This window comes from Lathyrus oleraceus, chromosome 5 (genome assembly GCF_024323335.1).
Source record: "Lathyrus oleraceus cultivar Zhongwan6 chromosome 5, CAAS_Psat_ZW6_1.0, whole genome shotgun sequence".
NCBI lineage: Eukaryota > Viridiplantae > Streptophyta > Magnoliopsida > Fabales > Fabaceae > Lathyrus > Lathyrus oleraceus.
This window is the reverse complement of record NC_066583.1, coordinates 153,424,768-153,438,792: the sequence shown is the minus strand read 5'-3', so window position 1 is coordinate 153,438,792 and position 14,025 is coordinate 153,424,768.

The following is a 14,025-nucleotide window of genomic DNA, read 5'->3' as shown; positions in this document are numbered from 1 at the left end:
TAATTGATAACAAAAATGCTAAATCCAGCCTTACTGAGGAGTTAGAAGATTAAGGCCAAACTCCAAACTTTTGGTGGGCTGTTAGAGACATACTCCTCCCAACAAAATGAGGATCAAGGCACCAAACTCTTTGGGGAATTTGGCGATGCTTACCCTTCTTCTGCACTTGCGGAGGAGACAACCTGAAAGATAATGAAGAGGATACAGGTATGCTGGGAATATGAACAAATGTCTTACCCTCTTGGTGATCATACTATCCTTGGGAGAGCACTGAAGATGTCCCAATTATCCTTTTCGTTGCGAATGCTCACTTTGTTTAAAAACAACTTATGAAAAAAAAATTTAATTATTCAAAACAATGATATTTGCCAATTAAAACATGCAAAATATTCGTTTGAACAGAAACAAATACGAGTGTGAAGAATTGGATAAAGGCTCAAATTTATTTGATGAAATGGTAGTCTGCAAATGGCAAGACTCCATGGATCTTTACAAATTTGAAATTGGTGATATATATTGCAACAGGGCTACATTGAACATAATGACCTTTTCTCCACCAATTCTGAATCCGATGTATTTGAAGCTTCAGTTGACGATGACTGAGTGAAATTCTTTGACAGATGATAGCTGTAGGATAAAGTCTTGTCGGGATGCAGTTACTTGCCAAATCCCTAATTTTTGCCTAGATTGCCCCAGGGTGAGGTACTCAATCTAGCGGGATACATATTCATTTTTTATGTCTCTAACTTTTGCCTGGATCTCCCTTTCGGGTTTTCAATCCACCGAGACGCTCATTTCTGCCTAAGCCGCCCTTTCAGGTTTTCAACTTAGCGAGCAATTCTGTTTTTCTTTTAGGCGAAGTATTTCTTGACCGCATCTGAATTCACAGGACGAGTGAAATCCTCCCCATCCATAGTTGTAAGTATCAAAGCACCGCCTGAAAAGGCTCTCTTAACAACATATGAACCTTCATAGTTTAGAGTCCACTTGCCCCTGGAATCGGGCACGAAAGACAAGACTTTCTTGAGCACAAGGTCACCTTCTTGGAACACATGAGGCTTGACCTTCTTATCAAAGGCTTTCTTCATCCTTTGCTGATATAACTGACCATGACACATGGCAGTCAATCTTTTTTCTTCAATCAGGTTCAACTGGTCATAACGACTCTGAACCCATTCAGCCTCAGTCAACTTGGCTTCCATCAGGACTCTCATTGACGGGATCTCCACCTCTACTGGGAGCACAACCTCCATGCCATAAACAAGGGAGAAAGGGGTTGCCCCTATTGAAGTGCGGACAAATGTACGATATCCATGCAAAGCAAATGGAAGTATCTCATGCCAATCTTTGTATGTAACAACCATCTTTTGAATAATCTTCTTCTTATTAGCGGCTTCAATAACCCCATTCATCTTGGGTCTATAAGGAGAAGAATTATGATGCGCCATCTTGAACTCGCTACACAACTCTTTCATCATCTTGTTGTTCAAGTTAGATCCATTATCAGTAATGATCTTGTCTGGCACACCATAACAACATATGAGTTGATTCTTGATAAACTTCATAACCACCTGCCTGGTCACGTTAGCATACGACGCCGCTTCAACCCACTTGGTGAAGTAATCAATTGCTACGAGAATAAACTTGTGACCGTTGGACGCTTTCGGCTCTATCATGTCAATTCCCCACATGGAGAAAGGCCATGGTGATGAAATTACATTCAGAAGTGTCGGGGGAATATGAATCTTATCCGCATAAATCTGACACTTGTGGCATTTTTTCACATATTTGCAGCAATCAGACTCCATTGTCAACCAATAGTAGCCTGCTCTCAACATTTTCCTTGCCATGGCATGTCCATTGGAATGAGTATCAAATGAACCCTCATGGACTTTAGTCTTTAACAGGTCTGCTTCGTGTCTATCCACGCATCTGAGCAGAACCATGTCAAAATTCCTCTTATAAAGCACATCGCCATTGAGGTAGAAACTGCCAGATAATCTCCTCAAAGTCTTCTTATCTTTATCAGATGCCCCAGGCGGGTAAATCTGACTCTGAAGAAAGCACTTAATATCAAAATACCATGGCTTATCATCTTTTACTTCCTCAACTGCAAACACATGAGCTGGTCTATCTAGGCGCATCACAATGATATTGGGAACCTCATTCCAGAGTCTCACCACAATCATTGAAGCAAGTGTAGCAAGCGCATCTGCCATCCGATTCTCATCTCGAGGAATATGATGGAAGTCAACTTCAGTAAAGAAAGTTGAAATCCTTCTCGCATAATCTCTATATGGGATGAGGCCAGGCTGATTCGTCTCCCATTCACCCTTAATCTGATTAACCACAAGGGCTGAATCACCATAAACATCAAGATGCTTGATCCTAAGATCAATACACTCTTCCAATCCCATAATACAGGCCTCATACTCCGCCATATTATTCATGCATTTGAAAGTTAGCCTTGCTGTAAAAGGAAAATGTGTGCCCTGAGGAGTAATAATCACTACCCCAATACCATTTCCATATTGATTTACAACACCGTCAAACACCATGTTCCATCGGGAACCAGGCTCTGGCCCTTCATCAAGCGTAGGCTCATCGCAATCTTTCATTTTCAAATACAGAATCTCCTCATCAGGGAAGTCATATTGAACTGACTGATAATCCTCAATTGGTTGATGTGCCAAGTGGTCAGCCAAGATACTACCTTTAATAGCCTTCTGAGCTCGATACTCAATATCATACTCAAACAACAACATCTGCCAACGGGAAATCTTCCCAGTTAAAGCAGGATTCTCAAAGATATACTTGATTGGATCCATTTTGGATATCAACCAAGTAGTATGATTCAACATATACTGGCGTAAGCGCTTAGCAGCCCAAGCCAGAGCACAACATGTTTTCTCAAGCATTGAGTATCAGGACTCACAATCAGTGAACTTCTTACTCAGGTAGTAAATAGCATACTCTTTCTTCCCCGATTCGTCTTGCTGACCCAAGACACACCCCATAGAGTCTTCAAGAACTGTCAGATACATAATTAAGGGTCTCCCTTCCACAGGCGGAGATATAATCGGTGGCTTGGACAGATACTCCTTAATACTGTCAAAGGCCTTCTGGAAATCCTCGATCCAATCATGACGCTGATCTTTCTGGAGAAGTTTGAATATTGGCGCACATGTGGCAGTCATGTGGGATATAAATCTGGAGATATAATTCAAGTGGCCAAAACAACCTCGGACTTGCGTCTCAGTTTTGGGCGCAGGCATCTCTTGTATTGCTTTGACCTTGGCAGGATCAACTTCAATACCTCTCTCGCTGACAATAAAGCCCAATAACTTGTCGGAACAGACTCCAAATGTACACTTGTTAGGATTCAGACGAAGCTTATACTTCCTCAAACGCTGAAAAAGCTTCAACAAGTGATCTACATGTTCATCTTTTGTTCTTGACTTCGCAATCATATCATCAACGTATACTTCGATCTCCTTGTGTATCATATCGTGAAACAAGGTAGTCATAGCTCGTTGATATGTGGCTCCGGCGTTCTTCAAACCGAAGGGCATCACTCGATAACAGAATGTTCCCCAAGGTGTGATGAATGTTGTCTTCTCCATATCCTCGGGTGCCATTTTAATTTGATTATATCCGGAAAATCCTTCCATAAATGAGAAGACATTGAATTTAGTTGTATTATCTACCAACATGTCAATATGTGGTAGAGGAAAATCATCTTTCGGACTAGCTTTATTCAAGTCTCAATAGTCCACACACATTCAGACTTTTCCATCTTTCTTAGGCACAAACACAATATTGGCCACCCATTGAGGATATGTAGAAGTCACCAGAAACCCCGCATCAATTTGCTTCTGAACCTCTTCTTTAATCTTCACTGCCATATCAGGATGAGTTCTTCTGAGCTTCTGCTTTACAGGCACACACTCAGGCTTTAAAGGCAGGAAATGTTGCACGATATCAGTATCTAGACCAGGCATGTCTTCATATGACTAGGAAAATACGTCGACGTATTCTTGTAGCAACTCAATCAACCCCTTCTTTACAGATTCTTCCAGGAGTGCCCCAATCTTCACCTCACGAACACAGTCTTCAGACCCCAAGTTGACTGTTTCCAGATTCTCAAGGTGCGACTGAATGATCTTTTCTTCGTGCTCAAGTAGACGGGTAATCTCGTCAGGAATCTCTTCAACATCATCTTCTTCGGCTTCAAATACAGGGGACCCAAAGTTGGGAGATGGTGTTGGATCATTATGTTCAATGGGTTTGATCAACCTGCATAATGATTTTGGATATAAAGAGATTTTAGAATTCAAACAAGGCAAATCATTATGCAAATGAAAAGATTGATTTTATTCTATTTTAAAGGTTTTATGTGATCACCAATTTCATGCAAAAAAAAGCAAAAAGTGAAAATAATTTGAAAAAAACAAACATTTAACATGAATTTATCGAATGAATATCATTGTGTTTATGTGCCAACAATGTCATCACTTCTCATTTTGGCATGGGAAAAGGGTTTTTAAACAAACAACGAATATTACGTTGACTTATGGACGACTGTTGGAACATCAACAGCAACCCAGTTATTGCAGACCCCTCCAGGGATGACAAAGTTGCCAGAATCCTCCTCTGCCTTCTCTTCCATAACAGCAGCAGCTTCCTCGTCTTGGACAGTATGGATGAACCCACCACTCTGAAACAGCCCACGCTTGTTGAAGGTTCCTGAAGAATACCCTATGCCAGCCCGGGATTTATTGTCTTCTATCTTGGTCATCTGTCCTAAACCAGTAGTTGTGCCATGCTCAATGGCCAACTTAGCATCATTGTAGGACGCAAATGAAGAAATTCCTTTCTTAGAAGGCTCAGCAATAGATAAAGCTTGGAACGGCGTCCCAACTTCATCCTCAGCGTCTATATAAGAAAAGGAAGATAGATGGCTAACCAAGAGAGCATTCTCTCCCCCTACCACCACCAACTTTTTGTTCTTGACAAATTTCAATTTCTGGTGTAGGGTGGATGTCATGGCGTCTGCCTCGTGAATCCATGGTCGACCCAACAGACAACTATATGATGGGTGGATATCCATGACCTGAAAAGTAATCTGGAAATCACTTGGTCCAATCTTGACTAGGAGTTCAACCTCACCAATCATCATTTTGCGGGATCCATCAAAAGCTTTTACCACCACTCCACTCTGCCTCATGGGAGGCCCCTGGTATGACAATCTAGCCTGAGTGGATTTTGGCAATACATTCAGTGATGATCCAGTGTCTACCAGTATATTAGACATGGCATCATCCTTGCAGCTCATAGATATGTGAAGTGCCAAATTATGGTCTCTTCCCTCCTCAGGGAGATCAGCATCACAAAAACTCAGATTGTTACAAGCGGTAATGTTTGCAACAATACTATCGAATTGTTCTATTATGACGTCATGGTCTACATACGCCACATCCAACACCTTCTGTAGAGCTTCACGGTATGGTTTTGAGTTCATTAGCAAAGATAACACAGAGATCTTTGATGGCATTTGTAGAAGCTGATCTATAACGTTGTATTCACTCCTCTTGATGAGCCTCAGCATCTCATCATAGTCCTCTTTCATTGTTCCATTTTGGCCAGCAGGGACATGAGTTCTTACAGCGGTGGCAGGTTTATTAGCAACAAGTGCCAGATTCGGAGCAACAGCAGCATTTCCAACCGGACGAATAGGGCAATCAGCAATATCAACCCTTCTGATGTCAGCCTGGGGTTTCGGCGAAGCCGAGAAAATGCGACCACTACGGGTAAGGCTGTTGACATCAGCGATATTGACAATAGAGGTAGAGGGCAGGGGCACCTCCTTCCCATCTTCCAATGCCACAACATTGTAACGATAAGGGACAGCCTTATCAGAAGAATATGGCACAGGGCCAACTGGTTTAATTATGAGAGAGGGAGAAACCTTCTATTTACTGCCATCATATCGGATGACAACAGGCTCTGGGATCCTGAACACTGGTGATATCACATTAACTTCATCATCCCCATCGCGATTCTGAAGTATTTCAATTACACCTTTATCCAGCATTTCTTGGATATCTTGTCGAACTTGACGACATCCCCTTTGATTGACAGTGCAGACGCGACATCTGTCATGGTCATGATCATAATGACTGTATTCACACAACAGTCTGTGCATCTCGACCAATGATTGTCGGATATGGCTGACATATCGGACCTTATATTTACCAGGGCAGCCTTGGACCATGTTGACAGCAGCTTTCCCATGCTCGGGCAATGGGTTTTTCCTGATGTTCGGACCTACGTCCTCGAAACATAATATACCGCTCCTCACAAGGTCTTGAACCTTGGTCTTCAACGGGTGTCAATTTTCCACATCATGTCCGGGAGCACCGGAATGATAAACACAATGTAGCTCGGGCTTATACCACCACTGAGGATTGGTAGGTATAGCCGGTGGGTCACGTGGAGTGATCAATTTTCTCTCTATCAAAGAGGGATATAGCTCTGCGTAGGTCATGGGAATAGGATCAAAAGTGACCCTTTTCCTCTCATAGCTTGTACTGGTCTGATTATTGTTTCGAGGCTGGTAGGCCTGCTATTGAGGACGGTGCTGTTGTTGTTGATGTTGTTGGTTATTATTATGCTGATAGTGCTGGTTTTCTTTGAAAATAGGCGCTATGTGAGCCACCTGATGCTGATTACCGGCGGGACGCACGATCTTCCTCCTCATAGAGGGTCTTCTGGGTTTGACATGGGAGGTCACAACATGTGCCTCACCATCTTTCTTCTTTCCAAACGCCCCATATCGTTTGGCAGAAGAGCCTTCTTCTCTAGTCAGGCACCCTTCCCTTACTCCTTCCTCCAGACGCATTCCCATATTCACCATCTTGGTGAAGTCAGAAGGAGCGCTGACAATCATCCGCTCATAATAAAATAAGCTCAAGGTCTTCAGGAAGATCTTGGTCATTTCTTTTTTTTCCGGCGGAGGCACAATCTGTGCAGCTAGCTCTCGCCACCTCTAGGCGTACTCCTTGAAAGTTTCCTTGTCCTTCTGGGACATGGCTCTCAGTTGATCCCTATCGGGAGCCATATCTACGTTATACCTGTACTGCTTGACGAAAGCTTCGCCAAGATCATTGAAGGATCGGATGTTCGCGCTGTCCAAACCCATGTACCATCTCAGGGCGGCACCGGACAGGCTGTCCTAGAAATAATGAATGAGGAGCTGATCATTGTTGGTCTGAGTCAACATTTTCCTCGCATACATAACCAAGTGGCTGAGAGGGAAAGTGTTTCCCTTGTACTTTTCAAAGTCAGGTACTTTGCATTTTATAGGGATCTTGACATTAGGAACCAGGAAGAGTTCAGCAGCAGACTTGCCAAAGAGGTCCTTTCCTCTGAGAGTTTTGAGTTCCTTGCGGATCTCAAGAAACTGATTGTTCATTGCATCCATCTTTTCATACACGTCTGGGCCCTCAGACGGCTCAGAGTGGTAGATGGTATCGTCTACTCTTGGCATAGTATGCACGACCGGAGGTGGAACGGCGAGGACCGGGCTAGATGTCGGCAAAGAAGCAAACGTTGCAGAGAGACCCTCAGGAACAAAGTTTGCGGGCATCCCCAGGGAAACCCGGTTGGCATAGCAGTTGGCGCAAAATGGGCACTAGCAGCAGACACTGTTGAAGAGGCAATCTCAGAGATGACTGTCCTCTAGGGAGGAGTTGAAGGCGTTGGAGATGACTGGCTTTGGGCGGCCATGAAAGACTCCATCAGGGCAGTCAATCTGGCCACTTCCTCCTTGAGTTCTCTGTTCTCTTGCTCTAAGTGATCCATCAATCTTGAAGTGTTGGCTCTAGTGTAGTACCGGTGAGTCAGCTTGTCTTCAAAATAAATGAAGAACACAGAGTTAGACCATTGAACAAGAAGCCTGAAGCAAAACCTGCTTATGCACATGATGCATGCAATGCTTGTGCATATGATTTATTTTATTTATCAGAGGAACTTTTAGAGTCCTATTTGCAAATAACTGAAAATATTAATTATTTAGACACATATGGAAATCTCATATCAATAGTATCTGGAAAAATTTTACACCAAAGAAGTACAGTCTTGGTAACCAAATACAATACAAGAGAGAAGGAAAATGAACATCCTATAGAACCCTAGAAACAATCGTCTAAAGCTCTGGAGACCGGAAGATACGCTGCACGAAGCCTTTTCACCTCTTTCTCGTAGGCTGCTGTAACACCTCAAAATTTGCCCTCCTCTTCTTGGGACTAGTTTAGCATATTGCATTTCATGTTTTAGGACATTAGGCATTTGCATATTGCATATCATGTGGAAATAATGAAGTCATCCTCCAAAGTCTTTTCAGAGATGGAGAAGTGATATGATTCAAGCTTGAGGGTTTCTATGGACTGATTGTCAACCATCTGAGGGTGTGCATTTCAATTAGGGTTTTCCTGATCCTTCAATGGTCTTGTGCATTATCTTATTGCAAGAATATGTCACCATCATCATGGTTATATCATCCTCAAGGGGTTCATTGTGCATGCTCAGGTTCCTTTGATTAGGGTTTTGACCTCTGGTCAACCCTAATCAATTGCCTTTCTTCCAGCCAGGGTTTTTCAAGGAGATGAGGTATTTGTTGATGATGGAGATCACATGGTTATGTGGAGAGGTTTATATGAGTTAGGGTTTCATTTCTGTGCAAATTCCTCGAGTGGTGGAGGTTCAAGCTGATCAGAGCATGTCAAAGTCATCTGAGGACCTATACAGTCAACTGTGTAAGAGCTGAAGGCTAGGAGGGGGAGAAATGAGTTTCAACATCTCATTCATGTCCAAAAGAGGTTTATTCATCATGTCAAACACATACCTTGAAGAATTTGAAGCCAGATCAAAAGTTTCCCAAAATGGAAAGTGACCTGTAATTGAAAGTTTCCAAAAATGGCAAGTTTTTGGACCACATTCAACTTAACTTTCCAACATCAAAGAAGTTTCAAATGAAATTTTGTCCAATATGAAAGTTGAATATCTTTCTCTCCCATTTCCAAAAAGTCCAAGATCATGAGCATCTGATAAGTGGTTGAGGAGTTATGAGCAAATGATCATCAAGTGTGCATGAAACTTCAAAATGCCATAACTTTTGCTCCAAAACTCCAAATTGAGTCCCTCTTTTTGCAAAATTCTTGTCATGACCTATATTTTCCAAATCCATCATTGCATTGCATGAAATAATATCACATGATCATTTGGCCATTCATGTGCATTTTGGAGGGAAATTCCATAATTTAAAATTGGTTCATCACATGGGTAAATTTCCACTTCCATTGAGTTTATGAGATGATTTTAAGTGGCTTTGGATATTTGCATGAGAAAATTCACGTGGTGCATGGCCATACAAGTCCATTATTCATTTTTGGCAAGGCATTTCAATTTTCACTAATCATAATTAGCCAAGCTTGATGTGGATTAGATTTGTGATTAGTACATGGTATAAATAGCATAATCATAACAAAATTGCTCATAATCACATTTTCTAGATCTAGAATTTGCTTTTCCCTCCAAAACTCTCTCCTTGGATTTCAAAAATTCTCCACACAAACACACATTTTCTTCATAGATCCTTCATTATCATGGAGTTTTGAGCAAGATTCATCCCTAATTCGTGGAAATTGAGCAAGATTTGGAGCTGTTCAAGCACATCAACACTTCAATGGAGGTTTGAAATTCAGCAAGATTCAGGGCGTGGCAAGCATCCATTCGTGCATTAAGCTTCCTAACAAGAGTAGAGGAGAAGATTTGGACACTTTTGAGGCCTTGAATCAAAGGAATCAACACACTGTTCTTCAAGAGGTTAGAAATTCGAATCTCTTAATTCTTCAAATCATTGCCATGTTTAGGTAGATCTCATCATGCTGAGAATTCTGATGGTTATAGAATTGAATTTGGATGAATATTGATTGAGTTATGCTGAGTTGAATGTTTGAACATGAAATATATTTATGCTCGATCCGTGTTTATTATTGAGATTTAGGCCAAATGAATGCTGGATTTGTGTTCCTCATGTTGAGAGATTTTGATTGATGTACCTATTTGCAAATTCTGGAAAAAAAATTTGTTGCATGCACTGTAGCGTCGCCGGTCTTAACGAGGAAGACGGTGGAAACCACCGCGTGTGAATAGTGTCTGGTTTGTCTGATGTTAGCGCTAGGGCTTTTGCCTCGTCACTGCCACGCTAGCGTTCCATTGGCAAGATGATTGGCTGTGGTTATTTGACTGGTTCCACGCATGCATGGACCATGAGTTGGCATGCCAACTCAATAAATGAAGCGCAACATTTTGAAAACGCGCCTCCCTTCGATTCCCAGCGGTGCCATTTGTGGATTTTTATTTTTCCAGCGCTTATTTTTCATGTACATGGTTCGATCCTCACTGCATGCATTTTTTCAAACTTCAGTAACATTTTCCATTTCCCTCCATTTTATCATGTGTATTTGTTCATTTTATTTCAATATTTCCATCCAACTTCAAAAAATCATAACAATTAGAAAATTAATCCAAATCACTTCCAATTTTTTACTACATGTTCATATGGATGCCTATTATTTTGTGGTATTTATTTCCTGATTTTATCATTTCTGGATTTTTAATTGTGGACTGTTAATTGAACATGATGCAAAATGTGACATGTTGTACCAATTCTCTTGTGAAATACTCATTGTTTAGCCAATTGCTTTGAAATTTGGTATGATGATTCCTAACATGTTGCTTGATTTTTGAGGCTTGGTTGTGTATTTTTATCATTTTCCATCTCTGTTTAGGACACATGAATGTATGGTGTGACAATGTGTGTCACACATTTTGATGTTGATCTTGTTCATTTTCATATACATGTCATTTGATCTCTTCTGATTCCAATTTTTTGCATGATGCTTGTGTTTAACATGTTGATATCACATAAAATGTTTCATGATCATTTGATTCATTTCTGTTTTAATATGGTTTTTCTCATGTGAATGTCCAATTGTGATCACCATTGTGTGCCTTTGCCATAACATGTGCATTAGATGGCCTTGCCTTTTGATTTGAGTTTGGTCCTTTTTAGAACATGTATTTATTTGAATAATTGTGAGTCATGTTGAATATTGGCTGCTGTTTTGACTTTTTGCTTTGCCTTTGACCCTAGTCTTGGTACTAGTGGTTTGTACTCATCTTTTGAGCTTTGTATTTCAGGTTCAAGCTTCTAGCCCTAATGATTGATGTTGATCTCATGACTTGAGATGCAATTTATTTTGTCCACTAACCTTTGTTGTATTGTAGGATCATTGGCGATGAACTCACTTGAGTTGCATTTGACTTGCCTTGTGTACATATTGGTTGTAACACTGTTGACTGTTTGTTGGATTTGTCTGAATGTGAATATTGACTTGTTTGACTTTCTTACAGGTACTTTAGTAGCTTTAGCTCATTGCTTGAGCTTTGCTTTGCTTGTGGTTGGCATACCACCTAGGTAATCAATATCTAACTCCATGTAGTCTGGAAGTCTTGCTATCTTTGGCAGGCACCTGTCTGAAGCCCTCCTTAAGAGGCCATGTTCTTGATTGTTTATTTTTGTGCTAAAGACCTCAATGAGGCATGGTTACATGTTAAGACCTCCTAAGTGAAGAGGCGATTGGCAGATAGAAGGGATTTGCAATCAATCCCCTGCTATTCAGTTGAGTCTTTCATTATGCTCGCACTACGTGCTGATGCTTTTGAATAAACACCCAAAATCTTGTACAGAGTCAGTCATGTGGAGTAGGGTCCCTCATTCTGGACCCCCACGTTTTCATTGATTCAAGCTCACCCAGGCCCGGGTCAAGAGCTATGAGGTCTTATCCTCATTACCTTTCATCTGCTCACCCTGACGGTCAATGTCAGTGGTTAAGAGCCTCAGACACCCCTTCCAGTGTTGGCTTATTTGTCGAGGTTGATATGACCCCTTGACTAAAGCCCAACCTTGTATGAGCCGCTTCTTCGCATATAGTGTGTGATACCTGTTCACCTGTGATGTTTACTTGCTATTTATTTGCTGTTTCAACTTGCTTCCTGTGCGAGTTAGGATCTGTTTAGATACCTCAACCTAGGACTATTGTGGATTGCATGACAACTATTAGGCTCGAGTCAGTCTCCCTTTTAGTTAGTTATTCCCCGGTCTCTGGTTAGGAGAAAGTTTCTCCCCTGTTAAGGGGAACTACGTCGCCCTGATCCTCATACCAGATGAGGTACGTAGGCAGGAGATCGTGCGAGATCTCTCCGGGCAACCTTTTTGTTTTTGCGTGTGTTTTGTTCGCCCTTTTTCTTTTTTGTGTGTGTTTTGCTTGACAACTATTAGGTCCGAGTTCCCGACTCCCTTTTAGTCTGTGTGTTCAACTTCTTTGTTTCTTCTAACGTCTCAGCGTCTTCTTGGTGTTTGCTTGACAGCTATTAGGCTCGAGTGCCAGACTCCCTGTTAGCTTGTCTGTTTGATAACCTTTTTGCGTGTGTTTGGAGTCGGATGTAAGACCAGCCATTGGCATTCTGTTTCCTTATTTGTGTTTGTTGTTCGGAGTCGGACGTAAGACCAGCCATTGGCAGTCTGTTTCCTTTGTGTGTTTATTTTGACGTCTCAGCGTCTTTGTGTTGTGTTTTGTTTCAGCGTGCGTTAGCCGAACTACGATAACTCTGATTCTCATTCCAGATGAGATACGTAGGCATAGGATGCGATATCTTAGTGAGCCCATTTCCCATTTCCCCGAACTACGTCGACTCTGATGTTTGTTTCTGACAAACTACGTAGGCCCAGGATGCGACATCCTGCCGAGTCCGCTTCCTCTGTCTTCTTCCATCTGTATTTTATTCCAGTGTGTGTGCATTCTTTTGAGCAATTATTTAGCAACCTTATTCTATTCTTCCGAGCGTGGATCCCGTCGAGTACGACGGATGTGAGGGGTGCTAATACCTTCCCCTTGCGTAACCGACTCCCGTACCCTTGTAATCTCCGGTCGTAAGACCATTCCTTTCCAGGTTTACTTCAAGCATTTCCTTTCCCTCCTTTGGGATAAATAACGCACGGTGGCGGCTCTGTTTGTTTTGTTTTTTTTCCGCCGGTTGTTTTTCGCGTTGCGATAGCTGGCGACTCTGCTGGGGACCATAGAAGTTGACCTATTGCTGGTCCATCTTCCCTAAGCGAGTCAATCCTAGCGCTCTCTAGGGTAGTTTTGGTTGTTTTTACTGCTCTATTTATTGCATTTATGATTATTATACTGTGATTGTATATATTTGTATATATGTTTGCATGCATCATATTATCATTGTGCTGAATTCTGGACAGGTTGGTTCCTCTGATTTGGGGTGGGTGTTCTGAGTGGGGCTAAAACCAGGCCCGAGTATACACCTAGGATTAGCGTGGTCTCACGTTTCCTCACATGTTGGATCAGCATGCTGTTGCGACGTGACATACCATAAGCCGGACGAGGTTCATCTGAGAGAGTCCTTCCGGGTGGAGTATTCCACTTTGGTTGGATTACCTCTTTTGAGCTGTTGACTTCGGTGACCGTTCTTTCCCGGATCTTTGGTTTAGACGATCTTATGAGAGCTGCAACGGCACACCCGAAAGGGTAAACCCGTTGAGTATCTTGTCCGATTGTCGAGACCATTATCCGCCTTAGGATGACCTTGTTAGAATTCACCTGTGAGGGGAGGGTTGATTCCTACAGATGCATGTTCTGATGGTGATGTTCTGATGGTGACTATTGGTTCAGTTATTGATCTGGGTCCTATTTATGAGTTGGATTTGGATATTTATTTCTGAGACGCCGGAGTTCTGTCTGCGGTATTTATCAGTGGGGATCCGTTTATTTCATGATTCCCTGGGTTGATTCAGATGATTTTGTTGTGGCTATCAGTTCAGTGATTTCTCTGTGATGATGGTGATGTATCCTCTGGTTCCGTTTATTTCGGAACCTCCCAAGT